The sequence below is a fragment of the Zootoca vivipara genome, chromosome 14, assembly GCF_963506605.1.
Source record: "Zootoca vivipara chromosome 14, rZooViv1.1, whole genome shotgun sequence".
NCBI lineage: Eukaryota > Metazoa > Chordata > Lepidosauria > Squamata > Lacertidae > Zootoca > Zootoca vivipara.
In genome coordinates, this window is record NC_083289.1 from 9,983,994 (window position 1) to 9,996,440 (window position 12,447).

At 42.2% G+C, this 12,447-nt stretch overlaps 1 protein-coding gene across 3 annotated transcripts in view; it reads right to left on the reverse strand.

Annotated features, from left to right (window-relative positions):
• Nucleotides 1-12,447, reverse strand: part of C14H15orf39 (chromosome 14 C15orf39 homolog) — a 44,110-nt gene that overhangs the window by 14,317 nt on the left and 17,346 nt on the right. The window contains exon 1 of one of the 3 annotated variants that reach the window (XM_060282987.1): nucleotides 33-11,477. The exons of the other annotated variants lie outside the window; for them this stretch is intronic. The gene's annotated coding sequence lies outside the window, so the exon portion shown is untranslated. Of the gene's footprint in view, nucleotides 1-32; nucleotides 11,478-12,447 lie in introns of those variants that run through there. 3 annotated transcript variants of the gene reach the window in all.

Genomic DNA, 12,447 nt, shown 5'->3' on the forward strand with positions numbered 1-12,447 from the left:
AAGATTTGCTCGCATGGCGGTCATCTGTACACCAAGGCTCTCCAGATGTTGATGGACCACAATTCCCATCTTCATCCCTGGCCATGCCGGCTGGGGCCCAGGAGAGCTGTGGCCCCAAAATACTTGGAAGCCATCAGTGTTTCCTATCCCTACATAACTGATGCTTCTCTCTTGCGAGCGGGTAATGCCATTTTAGAGATACAAGCAACAGCACTCACAGCCTCAACCTCGGAAACAAGAGGGAATTATGTTGTCTCCCTGTTTTGAGTATGTGAAACATTGGGGGTATATAACCTATTGCGAATCGAGTTCTCTGGTAAAGTCACCAAACTGGAAAAATTATGAGAGGAGGAGAAAATTCTCTCTTGCACTTTTCCCACTCCAGTCCAAATTTCATACACCACAGGCATCTTCTTCTTTTTCTTTTTGAACTGAAAAGGTTGCAGATACCGTATTTTTCGCTCCATAAGACGCACTTTTTCTCTCCCAAAAAGGAAGGGGGAAAGTCTGTGAGTCCTATGGAGCAAATGAGAGCCAGAGCCCTGCCAAAAGCCCAAGCCCAACCAGAGCCAGAGCAGGCACAAAACCAGAGTTTTCCTCCTCTAAAAAACTAGGTGTGTTCTATGGAGCAAAAAATATGGTAGATCTGCCATCCTTCCAGCAGAGGGCAAACAGAGCTAGCTGCTCAGGCACTGAGGGAGGGAATCCCCCTTTCACTATAACATAACAGAGGAATCGGTATCTACCAAGCTCTTGCCGTTTTTTTAACCTGGCAGTATTTTGTATAGAAAACATTTATCGCGGAAGGTTTAAAAAGGGGGGGGAGGGGGAATCAATCATTAATGTACACATTCATTTCATCTTTCACAATTTCATTCCGCATTATTTCCCATAGCCCCCCCCAAGGGGCAAAAGTATTACGGTAGGGCGACAAAGTCCCCTACAGTAAACCTGCTCAGATTCATTTGACATCATACACACATTTTCAAGATACATTCACTGTCTTAAGGACTAGAAACGTGGGGATTTTTTTTTTTAAAAAAAAGTGGAAATTCTGAGAGTGCTACCGGTATGCTAACTGGCCAATTTAGCATGTTTATTTTATTTGTATTTAGTGAACAAATGCAATATTTGGCCAATGCAATATTTGGAGAGCGTGGCAGTTTCGACATTTCTACTTTTGTTCACTAAATACAAATAAAATAAACATGCTAAATTAGTTCACCCTCTGGGACATTAGAAAAAGTTCCCGATGCAAACTGCCATCATTTGCATAGGAAAAAAATCATACCTTGAGGGGTTTTGCCTGGCTGGAAGGTGTCCTTGATACCTTCATCCTGTCTCTTGCTTCTTGGAAAATAGAAAGGGAACATGCCCAGTGGGCATGGTACGCTGGTTGACTCTTGGGGTGGGGAGATGGAAAACCAGGGAGGAGGCAGAATAGAATGAAATATCCTAGAAAAGGATAGAGCTGGCTGGAATGTAAAACAGGAGCATTCTACACTAATGCATTTTGTTGGTGATCCCACTGGTCTATACTCTGATTTTTCAAAGCAGACAACAACTTTTACAGAGGGGTTTAAGAGGAGGGAGAAGGGAGGCTGACTTAAGAGAGAAACATGGTCTCTAAGCCCTGCTGGCTCCCGTTTCAAATCTTACATCACTTAAATGGTCTCCCTGCATTCGCATCTTTGCGGTTACACATTTGCTTAAGTCAGAGAAAGTCAGCAAAACGACCAACTAAGAAGGAAGCGTCAGACAGCACAAGGTCCCTGCGTGACTCCTTGGCAGGAGCCAAAAACGTCTAGGAACTAAACATTTCAGGCTTCTCAGCAAATGCAGAGTCATCACTAAACTGTTTGGGGTTTGTGATTTTCACATTAGGAAGGAGGTGCTTCTTAAGGGTTCCTCTTTTTTCTTGGAAATTTCAAATCTGACCTCAAACACCTGCTCTCCTCCAGGCTACAGTCAACACCTGCTCTCATCCAGGCCTCTGAGTCTGCAGAAGGTAAACAACTTAGATAGGTAGAAACTACTTTGACAGAGCAATCCTGTGCATGTCTACACAGAAGTAAAGTCCCATTGTGCTCAAGTGGGCTTATTCCCTAGTAAGCAAGTCTGCTCAGGATCTTAGTCAAGTTCTAAACTTATCCCACAACTTGGTCACCCATGACAAAAGATGTTTGGACGCATAAATATAAGATTGATAACATTCTGCTATTGCAAGTTGATTATTGTGGAGAGATTTGTTTATTGTCTCTCCACAAACAATTTTTTATTGTTCTGTAGGGGCTACAGCAATGTTTTCTCAAACCAGCTGTTATTGGACCACCATTATCCCTAACCACTGGTCCTGCTAGCTGGGCAATGAATCAAATTTCTCCCCATCCCTCATCATCAACCACCTGACACACTTTGGTTAGCAGGTCTGCATTACATTCTCCAAAATATATTAGAACACAATTTTCACGGATTATCTACTTTGCCCACAACTGAATTCTTAGGAAGAGTCAAGAAGGGCGCCTTGGGATTATCAGCTCTCTTTGACTCCTAACTCACCCTTATTCTCCCCCTCCCCCCCCAAAAAAGGAAAAATACAGTAAGGTCCCGTGAGACCTGCCTCATCAGCACCCCAGTTTTTAAAAAGGGAATCACAGTTAGGTCAGAATGTTTTGCAAAAGTCCATGAAAGAATCTGAACACCATAGTTTAAAACTACTCCTAGAGGACAAGAACCCCAAGACTACTTTAAATGTAGCCAAATTCTGTGTGCCTGCAATCAATCGCAGGAAGCAAGTGGTATTCCCATAATGATCAAACCCCTAAATGCTAACTACAGGGGGTACGCTAACAATTAATTTTAATTTTTATATTCAAATCCTTGTTATATTCATACTGTCCTTTGTATTTTTGATACAAATGATACAAATGCTAACTACAGGGGGTACGCTAACAATTTTAATTTTTATATTCAAATCCTTGTTATATTCATACTGTCCTGTGTATTTTTGATATGTTTTATGATTTGTGATATTGTGCGTGCTGATGCTGGTCTGTGATCGTATTAATAAATTCATTCAGTTAGGTCAGAATCAGCGGCCACATTCATAGCCAGATTTGTGTCAGCATCTAAGCCAAGGTACAACAGACTCGGATTCCAAAGTTCGGAGCTGGATGTGAACTATCTTTCCTTTCCACCTCCCTAAGGAGATGCTAATTATATACTTCTCTCCAAAGAACAAACCGAGATTAGCTGTATGCGCCGCAGGATTGGAACTATTAACTGCGGCAAAACAGTGTGTCTGAAAAATATATCTGGGGAGTTGAAGTGGAAACCTGCATGCTGAATCTGTGCAAGATGATAATTATAATCATCTCTCTCTCTCTCTCTCTCTCTCTCTCTCTCTCACACACACACACACACACACACACACTGCTGTTCGTCCCATGGGGAAAACACACAGGTGTCCATAGAAAGGGGTAGCCAGGTGCAAAAGGCCTTTCAGCAGGTGAAATTCTTCTGCACAATCAATAAAGGTGCAACCCTTTCTTCCCTTCCATCCTGCCCCCCTGCCCAGACAATGGCCATATATTGAGCTCAAGAGAGGGAACAGAAGACAAGGAGGAAAGATATCTGTTTTTTTTGGGGGGGGGGAATACTGATAAAAGAGTGTGGAGTTAATTCACTCCCAACAAACTAACCCTCCCTGCTAAATGCTTTTCACACAGGAAAATCCGTCCCACATCTTCCCACACATCTTTTCTATTTGTACCCTGAAAAACCCTTTCCAGAGTGTGTTTTTTATAAATTTTATTTAGTCTTTCCAGATTTTGAAATTTACAAAAAGAAAAATTAACGGAACAACATAAAAAGAGAGAATCACCTGGATATCCCTTCTCTCCTTCGTGGGTCCTTGTATTGACCTTTTTCTCCTGCATCTTGCCTACTAATCCAAATCTATTAAATCTCCTTTATAACCAAAATTCAACATTAAACTACAAGTGTTATTCCAATCCTACTAATAATTTTAATTGTTTACAATGGTTTTTAAGGTAAGTTACATATTAAAGTGATATATATATATATATTTAAGGCAAGTTATATATTTTCCCCATTCCTTATTACAATTTTGGTCTTCCTGATTTCTAATTCTTCTGGTCTTTTTTGTCATTTTGGCATAGTCCATCAACTTAATCTGCCATTCTTCTCTGGGAGGGACCAGAGTGTGTTTTTTTTAGCAGGGGGTGAACAAAGTGTGGAGGATTGTACCATACTGGCCTGAATATAAGCCTCACTTTTTTCCCAAATTCCGACCGTGAAAAGTTAAAGTGCGGCTTAAATTCGTGACCTTACAAAAATGAGCTTTTATGATATCGCTGCTGAAACAGACGTACGGTAAAACAGAACAAAAAAAGTGTTTTATTGCCGATTTGCAAGCTTGAGGCTGTTCATTTGCTATTTACGGGTGGAAGCGCCTGCAGAACTGTAGCGAATGAAGAGCGATTTGCATTTTACCGACTGTACAGTAACTTTTGCGGGCTTGCAAGATCAAAGGCTTAAATTGGCTCGAAGTTACAATTCTACCAACCGCAGCAATTTTCAGCCTGTAGCCCAATTTTAAGGGAGTGGCTTATATTTGGGTATTGGTTTCCCCCTCCCCTTGAATTTTAAAGGTGCGGCTTATTTGCGGGTGCGGCTTATATTTGGGCCAATAAGGTATGTGTGGCTTTTCGTTTCACTTTTTTAAAACGGGGGGAAGTAGGCTGACAGAGACAGGAAGTGCATTCACACACAGGGATTGCTCTGTTAGGTTTTTTCTTTTCTTATAACGCCAGCGTTTCTATCCCAGATTCTAACGCTCCTTTTGCAAAGCATTAGGCATTCCGTTATGGAATTGTGGCTTAAAAAAGAAAATCAAGATACTGCTAAATTTTAAATGGCAGGAAAGAAATGTACGTTGGAATGCCAACACACCAAACTTCAATAAATTGCCATTTTCAAAACTCTCGCAATTTCCCAAGTCGGCTGGGTTGCAAACGTACGTTTTCCGTAAGCAAATAACATAGAAATAAATGTGAAACTTCGACTCAGTTTGGCCAGGTTTCCAGAAGTGACTTTGGCATTGTGAGAAAGTTCACGTGAAACGTGGAAATTCTCAGATGAGGAAATATCGCCAAAATAGAATAAAGTGTGGGAAGAAGCACCACGGACAGAATAATTGCAACACACAGGAAGAACAAGGATATAGTTTGAGTTCCTCACTTGTGGTTTTATAAATCATTTAATGTGTCAACACGAATAGAAGTTACTAATATTGCAGTTGTTGTACAAGGGATTATTATGATGACCAGAATGTAATGGAAGTTAATAAGATTTTTGAATGCAGAAATACAGCAAATAATCAAGCCATCAATTCTAGCACCTTATATAAATTATTTGATTCGGTATTTGAACTATTGGTATTAATAATTGTATTATAAATGGGCATTGTTATAATGAGGCTATTATTGGATTGTAATTGAAAACTAATAAAAACTATTATCAAAATGGAATAAAGTGCGGTCTGAAAGCTGCCAGGAACTGGCCCGGGGTCACCCAGCAAACTTCATGGCTTCGTGGGGCTTTGAACCTTGGCCTCCCCGGTCCTAGTCCCAAAACTCAAACCACGGTACCACACTGGCTCTCAGCCTGGGTTAAGTGTGACACACAATATCTATAGTCCATTGCCTGCAGACTGAGACGTATCATGCTGTAGTCGGAAGCCCTGGAATTCATTCAAAGGAATCCCACTTTTCCTGTTTACCCCACCCACCCCATAGATCAGGCATCCCCAAACTTCGGCCCTCCATATGTTTTGGACTACAATTCCCATCTTCCCCGACCACTGATCCCGTTAGCTAGGGATCATGGGAGTTGTAGGCCAAAACATCTGGAGGGCCGAAGTTTGGGGATGCCTGCCATAGATCATCCACTCTCGGAGTCAGAGCTCATGGGGCCATTTATTTTGGCAGTTCCCTTTCCTGCTGCAGTCCTGCATGCATTGAAAAATGCGACTTTATTAAAATGGTTCTGCTCGTTGCATAACTTTGGGCCACACATTTCTCCTTATGAGAACACAGTTGCGCCACCGGCCTGTTGTGCAATGAGGCGAGCCCATGGCAAGGCCGCAGGCTGTATGCACTTAATATGCATGGGGAGAAAAGTAGGCACTGTACCTACTGAACTACTCATGCAAAAGGTATTTTTGCCCCAAGCTGCCAGTACATAGTGGCCCGACATCAAGCCCTGAAAGATTGCATCTCCCTTGGCTGGCACCATTACGCTCAGGTTTATGAGCTGGTTCCTTGCACCTTCCTCTCTAGAAATACCTTCACATCCTGGTTGTGGGCTTCGTCTCATAAGCACCTGATCAGCCACAGTGTGAAACAATATGAGGAACTCGGCGGGTCTTTGCTCTGGCCCAGCAAAGCTTTCCTTACCTTCTTGCAAAGGAGAAGACAAAACGTTTTGGGGTCCACCCAGATGCCTGAAATCATGATAGCTGCAAGGTGTGCTCTTGGCACCAAGGAGGGTGACCAAAATACTTTTTATAACAAACTCAAATAAACATTTGGCATGAGAAAAACGCTCATCAGAAAGCTCTACCTTACATCCTCAGGCTGCCTCAAGGCCTCTCTAGAGCTTGTGTGGAAGACCCAGGCAGGAACGGCTCCAAAACCTGGCAAACTGGAACATGCAAAACCATGGACTGGACTCTCCCAACATCACGTCCTCCTTTTCTTACTGCTGAACAAAAACCTCCTGCCATAGGAGCCAACTCCTAGGGGCTGAGGGGTCTTCAGACCCGCCCCCCCCCAAAAAAAATATATTTGAGAGGGCCACACACAAACACCCCACGTTTTATTGCTTTATTGAAGATCTCATAACATATATGATGCACATCTTCTTGAATATACAAAAATAAAACAACTGTATGAACAAAATCCATGTACAAATAATATTCCACATTATTTACAGAACTTAAACTTAGGTTGCATTTGTAGTATCTCTTGTATTCTTATCTAATTACTAACATAGATTAAATGTCTTACCTGATTAGTAACATAGATTAAATTGTTTAAAAAACTAAAAATTAGACTTCCTATAATTTCCCAGTGTATATTCTCATTCTAATAGTGAATGTACATATCATTATTATCATATTCTTTGTTTTTTCTAATACATCCCTACAGCAATTTGTACCTTTTGTCTCCCCCCCCCTTCATATTTGTCTTTAAACAAGGGTCATTCGAATGCTGCCATTAGACATTATGCTGCTGTTATTTTTTCATAAATATTCCTTATATTGATCCCATTTTTTAACAAATACTTGCCTAGAGTTGCCTCTCAAACTATTTGTCATTGGCGCCACTTCTACATATTCCTGTAACTTACTTTGCCAATCCGATATAGTTGGGACATTTTACTCTTTCCAGTTCATTGCTACCCGCGTTCGAGATGCAGCTGTGGCATAAAGGAAGATCTCTCTAAAAAAAATTGGTTTATCATTGCCTAGAATACTTAACAGAAAGGCTTCTAGCTTTTTAAAGAATGTTAGCCCCAGAATTTTTTTCAGCTCTTCATAGACGAGACACTGTCTGCATGACCACCATCTCCATTGCTTTCCCCACACCTCTAACAGTTGTTCGCTATGTTTTTGTACATCTTTGAGAGCTTTGATGGTGTAAGGTACCATCTATATTGCATCTTTAGCATATTTTCTTTGATGTTGTAACACGTAGTAAACTTCTTAGTTGTATTCCAAACACTTTCCCACTCACTCAGCAATATAGGGCACCCTATATCCTGGGCCCGTATGATCACAACTGCCTTTACCAAAGGTGTCATGGGCTTTGAAGACACTCAATCTCAGGACGCAAGGGAGAAACGTGCTAAGAGGAAGGCACGCTTGGCAAATCCACACCGTGATCAACTCCTGCCTGGAAACCTATGTCCCCACTGTGGAAGGACGTGTGGATCCAGAATTGGCCTCCACATTCACTTACGGACCCATTGTTAAAACCGTGTTTATGGAAGACAATCTTACTCGGCCATGAGTGATCGCCAAAGAAGAACAACTGCCTTAACCTCCTCCTGGGAAGTCAAGGAGGAGTCGGTACATCCTTGATATTATCTTAATGTTATTTACTAATTCCTTTTCAAATCTCGAGGGCTCATTAGCAAATCCTCGGTCCAGTATAACTGAAGGAGCGTCTCCACCTCCATCATTCTGCCTGGACACTGAGGTCCAGCACCAAGGGCCTTCTGGCGGTTCCCTCGTTGCGAGAAGTCAAGTTGCAGGGAACTAGGCAGAGGGCCTTCTCGGTGGTGGCGCCTGCCCTGTGGAACGCCCTCCCAACAGATGTCAAAAAGGAAAACAACTACCAGACTTTTAGGAGACATCTGAAGGCAGCCCTGTTCAGGGAGGCTTTTAATGTTTAATAGATTGTTGTGTTTTATTCTTCTGTTGGAAGCCGCCCAGAGTGGCTGGGGAGACCCGGCCAGATGGGCGGGGTATAAATAATATATTATTATTATTATTATTATTATTATTATTATTATTATTATTATCCATTCTTTTTATCCTGTCTAACGGTCTCGTGGAGGCGATGATATGATAGCCATCCTGAGAGCTGATCTGTAATTTCCTCATATTTTCTAAGCTTAATTTGGCTACCATCTTCTATCAGTTGTGAATTATATGTTAGCCAGTTTCCTCTCATACTTTTTTCTTCTTTACGGCCTTTGCCTCTAATGGAGATATCCATCGAGGGGTCTTAAGTTCCATCAGTCTTTTGTATTTTTCCCAAACCTTAAATAAGGTATTTCTTACTATGTGGTCAGTGAAACCTTTATGCACTTTAGATTTATCGTAATTTAGATACGGATGCCAACCATAGTGGTTGTTAGATGGGCATTGCCATTCAAATGATGTGCATTCACTGAGTCATATGATCGGTTATGCAAGGCATGGCTTACCTGCCCCCCCCCCAAATATTTTATTCAACTCAAACAGGACTGAAAAACTGCACCTTGCATCAACCTGCACCCGAAGCCAGAGAATTGTCTTTGCAAGAACATATGTTCATTCATATGTGGTGGATCTGTAAAAGGGTAAAAGAGTATTGGGAAACAATTCATAATGAATTTGGCGGGGGGCAGGAGTCTAAAAGCACTTTTCCGAAAACAAACAAACCCAGAGCATATTTCACTGTGTTGCATTCCATTGCCATAGCACAGCACAGAACAAAATGTCCAGTCTCTGGCTCCATTCATCCCAACAGAGCCCTAAGGTTGTGTGGGAAACAGGAGCATCAGTTGAGGGAAAGTCAGAGGGAGCAACCATAGCAGGTTTAGTTTTCCATTTTTCATCTTATACAAAGCAGAAAGACGAAATAAGGACATTTACACAACTTATTATCTTATGAGCAGGCATACGGAGGCTTTTGTCTACGAAGTAGACCTCAGCCAACATCCCAAAGTCCATGTGAGTTTGTAAATCTCTTGTTGCCATATTCTTGGCACATATTCTTGGTACGAATGACAGCGACCAAAATACTTCGTTTATAACAAACATGAGGCATGAGGGAAAAGCCCACCAGAAATCTACAAATTCAGCTGCTTCAGGGCCTGGTGTCTCTAGAGCTGGTGTGCAAGACCTAGTCTGTAACTGCTCCAGAGCCTGGTGAAAAGAAACACACATAAACTATGGACTGGGCTCCCCAGCATTACAACAGCTGAGAATAGAACCTCTGTTTTCAGGGGCAGTCTACCTCTTAATTTCAATTTCTGGGGAGCAACAACCGTTGGGGCAATTGATTTCAAACACTGATTGCAGGCTTCCTGGAGGCATCCAACTGGTCACAGAGGGAAATATGTTTGACTAAGTGGAGCTTTGGTTTACGTTATCATGAGATAATAGAAAGGCATCCTTGTGGGCAATTTAGAAAGGATTGTTTCAAAAATTCTTGGGCGTTACCCAGGAAAAGTGGCTCACGGTTACCTATGATCCATTTGCTCACAAAGAACCTGGGTTTGTGAGCATGGCAAAACAAGCAACTGTGTGCTTCTCACTCGCCTTCCTTCTTTTCAGTGCAGATCTTGATTTGGTTCATACACAAAGAATAAAGATCCCCCCCCCCGAAGACTGCCAACTCTTTAAGCTGGCAGACTCTGCTAGGATAAAGCATTTTAAGGAGAACCAGGTGTCTCTATTGTAGAGAACACACCCATACAAACAAGTTGGCAATCTTCAGAGAACAAAAAAACTTTTCATAGTTTTTCTCAAATCGCAGCCAGGGCTGGCTTCGGCTGTTGGCCTCATTGGCAGTGTTAGAAACTCAGAGATATAATCTAATTGTCAAATACTTTGGCCACCTCATGAGAAGAGAAGACTCCCTGGAAAAGACCCTGATGCTGGGAGGATTGAGGGCACAAGGAGGAGGGGATGACAGAGGACGAGATGGTTGGACAGTGTTCTCGAAGCTACGAACATGAGTTTGACCAAATTGCAGGAGGCAGTGGAAGACAGGAGTGCCTGGCGTGCTATGGTCCATAGGGTCACGAAGAGTCGGACACGACTAAATGACTAAACGACAACAACAATTGTCAAATGGCACCTTAAATCTAGGTTGCAGTCACCACCATGAGATGTTTAGGTGCTGGGGTTTTTTTGTGCAACGGAGATGATGACAATGAAGACGATGGTTCATTCAATTTCTATACCGCTTTATATTTTAAAGAACAAATCTCAAAGCGGTTTACAACACCTTAAAACATCAAATCAGACAATCCACAATACAACAAATTCAAGCTTCAAGGAAAATATTTCAGATCCTCCTCTTGACATTTTGTTTCCCAAGTCGCCAACCTGGTATGCAGAGATCTCCACGTGGTTGCAATCAGACCCGCACCAGATGTGAAATGCGCCTGGCGCCTGACTCCTTTCTAAGACAGCTCATTGGGCCCATGCCAAGCCACCCACATCCTACAAGGGAGCCCACCAGAGACACCCATGGCACCTCATCTTTCCTACTGCTTCCAGTTCACCTCCCATCTCCAAGCAAGCATCCAGTTACAGAAAGAGCAGTATCCTCAGGAGGCAAGCCTGTTGGGTCAGGCCTGTGGCCCACTTACCAGTTGCCTGTGTGAAAACTGCAAAGAAGGACCTGAGCGCAACGGCACCCCCCCCCCCCCGGTGGTTTTCAGAAACTGGTATCCCCCATGAATGATTCTCATCCTCTTTTAAAGCAGGGTGGATAAAAATCAATGATTTTTTTTAAAAAAAATCAGATTTAAAAATTTAAATTAGATTTTTAAAATAAAATGCTTTAGGACAGGGACCCCAAACTAAGGCCCGGGGGACGGATGCGACCCAATCATCATCTAAATCCGGGCCGCGGACGGTCCGGGAATCAACGTGTTTTTACATGAGTAAAATATGTCCTTTTATTTAAAATGCATCTCTGGGTTATTTGTGGGGCATAGCCCCCCCCCCAAAAAAAATATAGTCTGCCCCCCCCAACAAGGTCTGAGGGACAGTGGACCGGCCCCCTGCTGAAAAAGTTTTCTGACCCCTGCTTTAGGAGGAAAAAATCTTTCTAAAGATAGTTTTCTATTTAAGTTACAGGTAGGTAGCCGTGTTGGTCTGAGTCGAAGCAAAATAAAAAAAGTTTTCTATTTAAGTTATATTATAGTCCAAAGGCTGTTGTTGTTGTTGTTGTTGTTTAGTCGTGTCCAACTCTTCGTGACCCCATGGACCATAGCACGCCAGGCACTCCTGTCTTGCACTGCCTGCCACAGTTTGGTCAGACTCATGTTCGTAGCTTTGAGAACACTGTCCAACCATCTCGTCCTCTGTCGTCCCCTTCTCCTAGTGCCCTCCATCTTTCCCAGCATCAGGATCTTTTCCAGGGAGTCTTCTCTTCTCATGAGGTGGCCAAAGTATTGGAGCCTCAGCTTCAGGATCTTTCCTTCCAGTGAGCACTCAGGGCTGATTTCCTTAAGAATGGATAGGTTTGATCTTCTTGCAGTCCATGGGACTCTCAAGAGTCTCCTCCAGCACCATAATTCAAAAGCATCAATTCTTCAGTGATCAGCCTTCTTTATGGTCCAGCTCTCACTTCCATAAATCACTACTGGGAAAACCATAGCTTGAATTAAGTCCAAAGGCTATTCATCAGGAAATAAGGATTTGTTTTAAGTTTTTCATGTGTGCTAAAACTCAGTCTAAGCTTAACCAAATCAGTTAATTTTTGATATAACTGTACAGTAAAAAAATACTCTGGAAATTTATTATTCCAAAAATGAAACCTTCATCTGGTTGTCAATATTAAGATTATACCAGCAAGAATGAATCTTTCTGTAAAAAAGAAGATTTAAATCAAGTCTTACTGACTAGTGATTGAA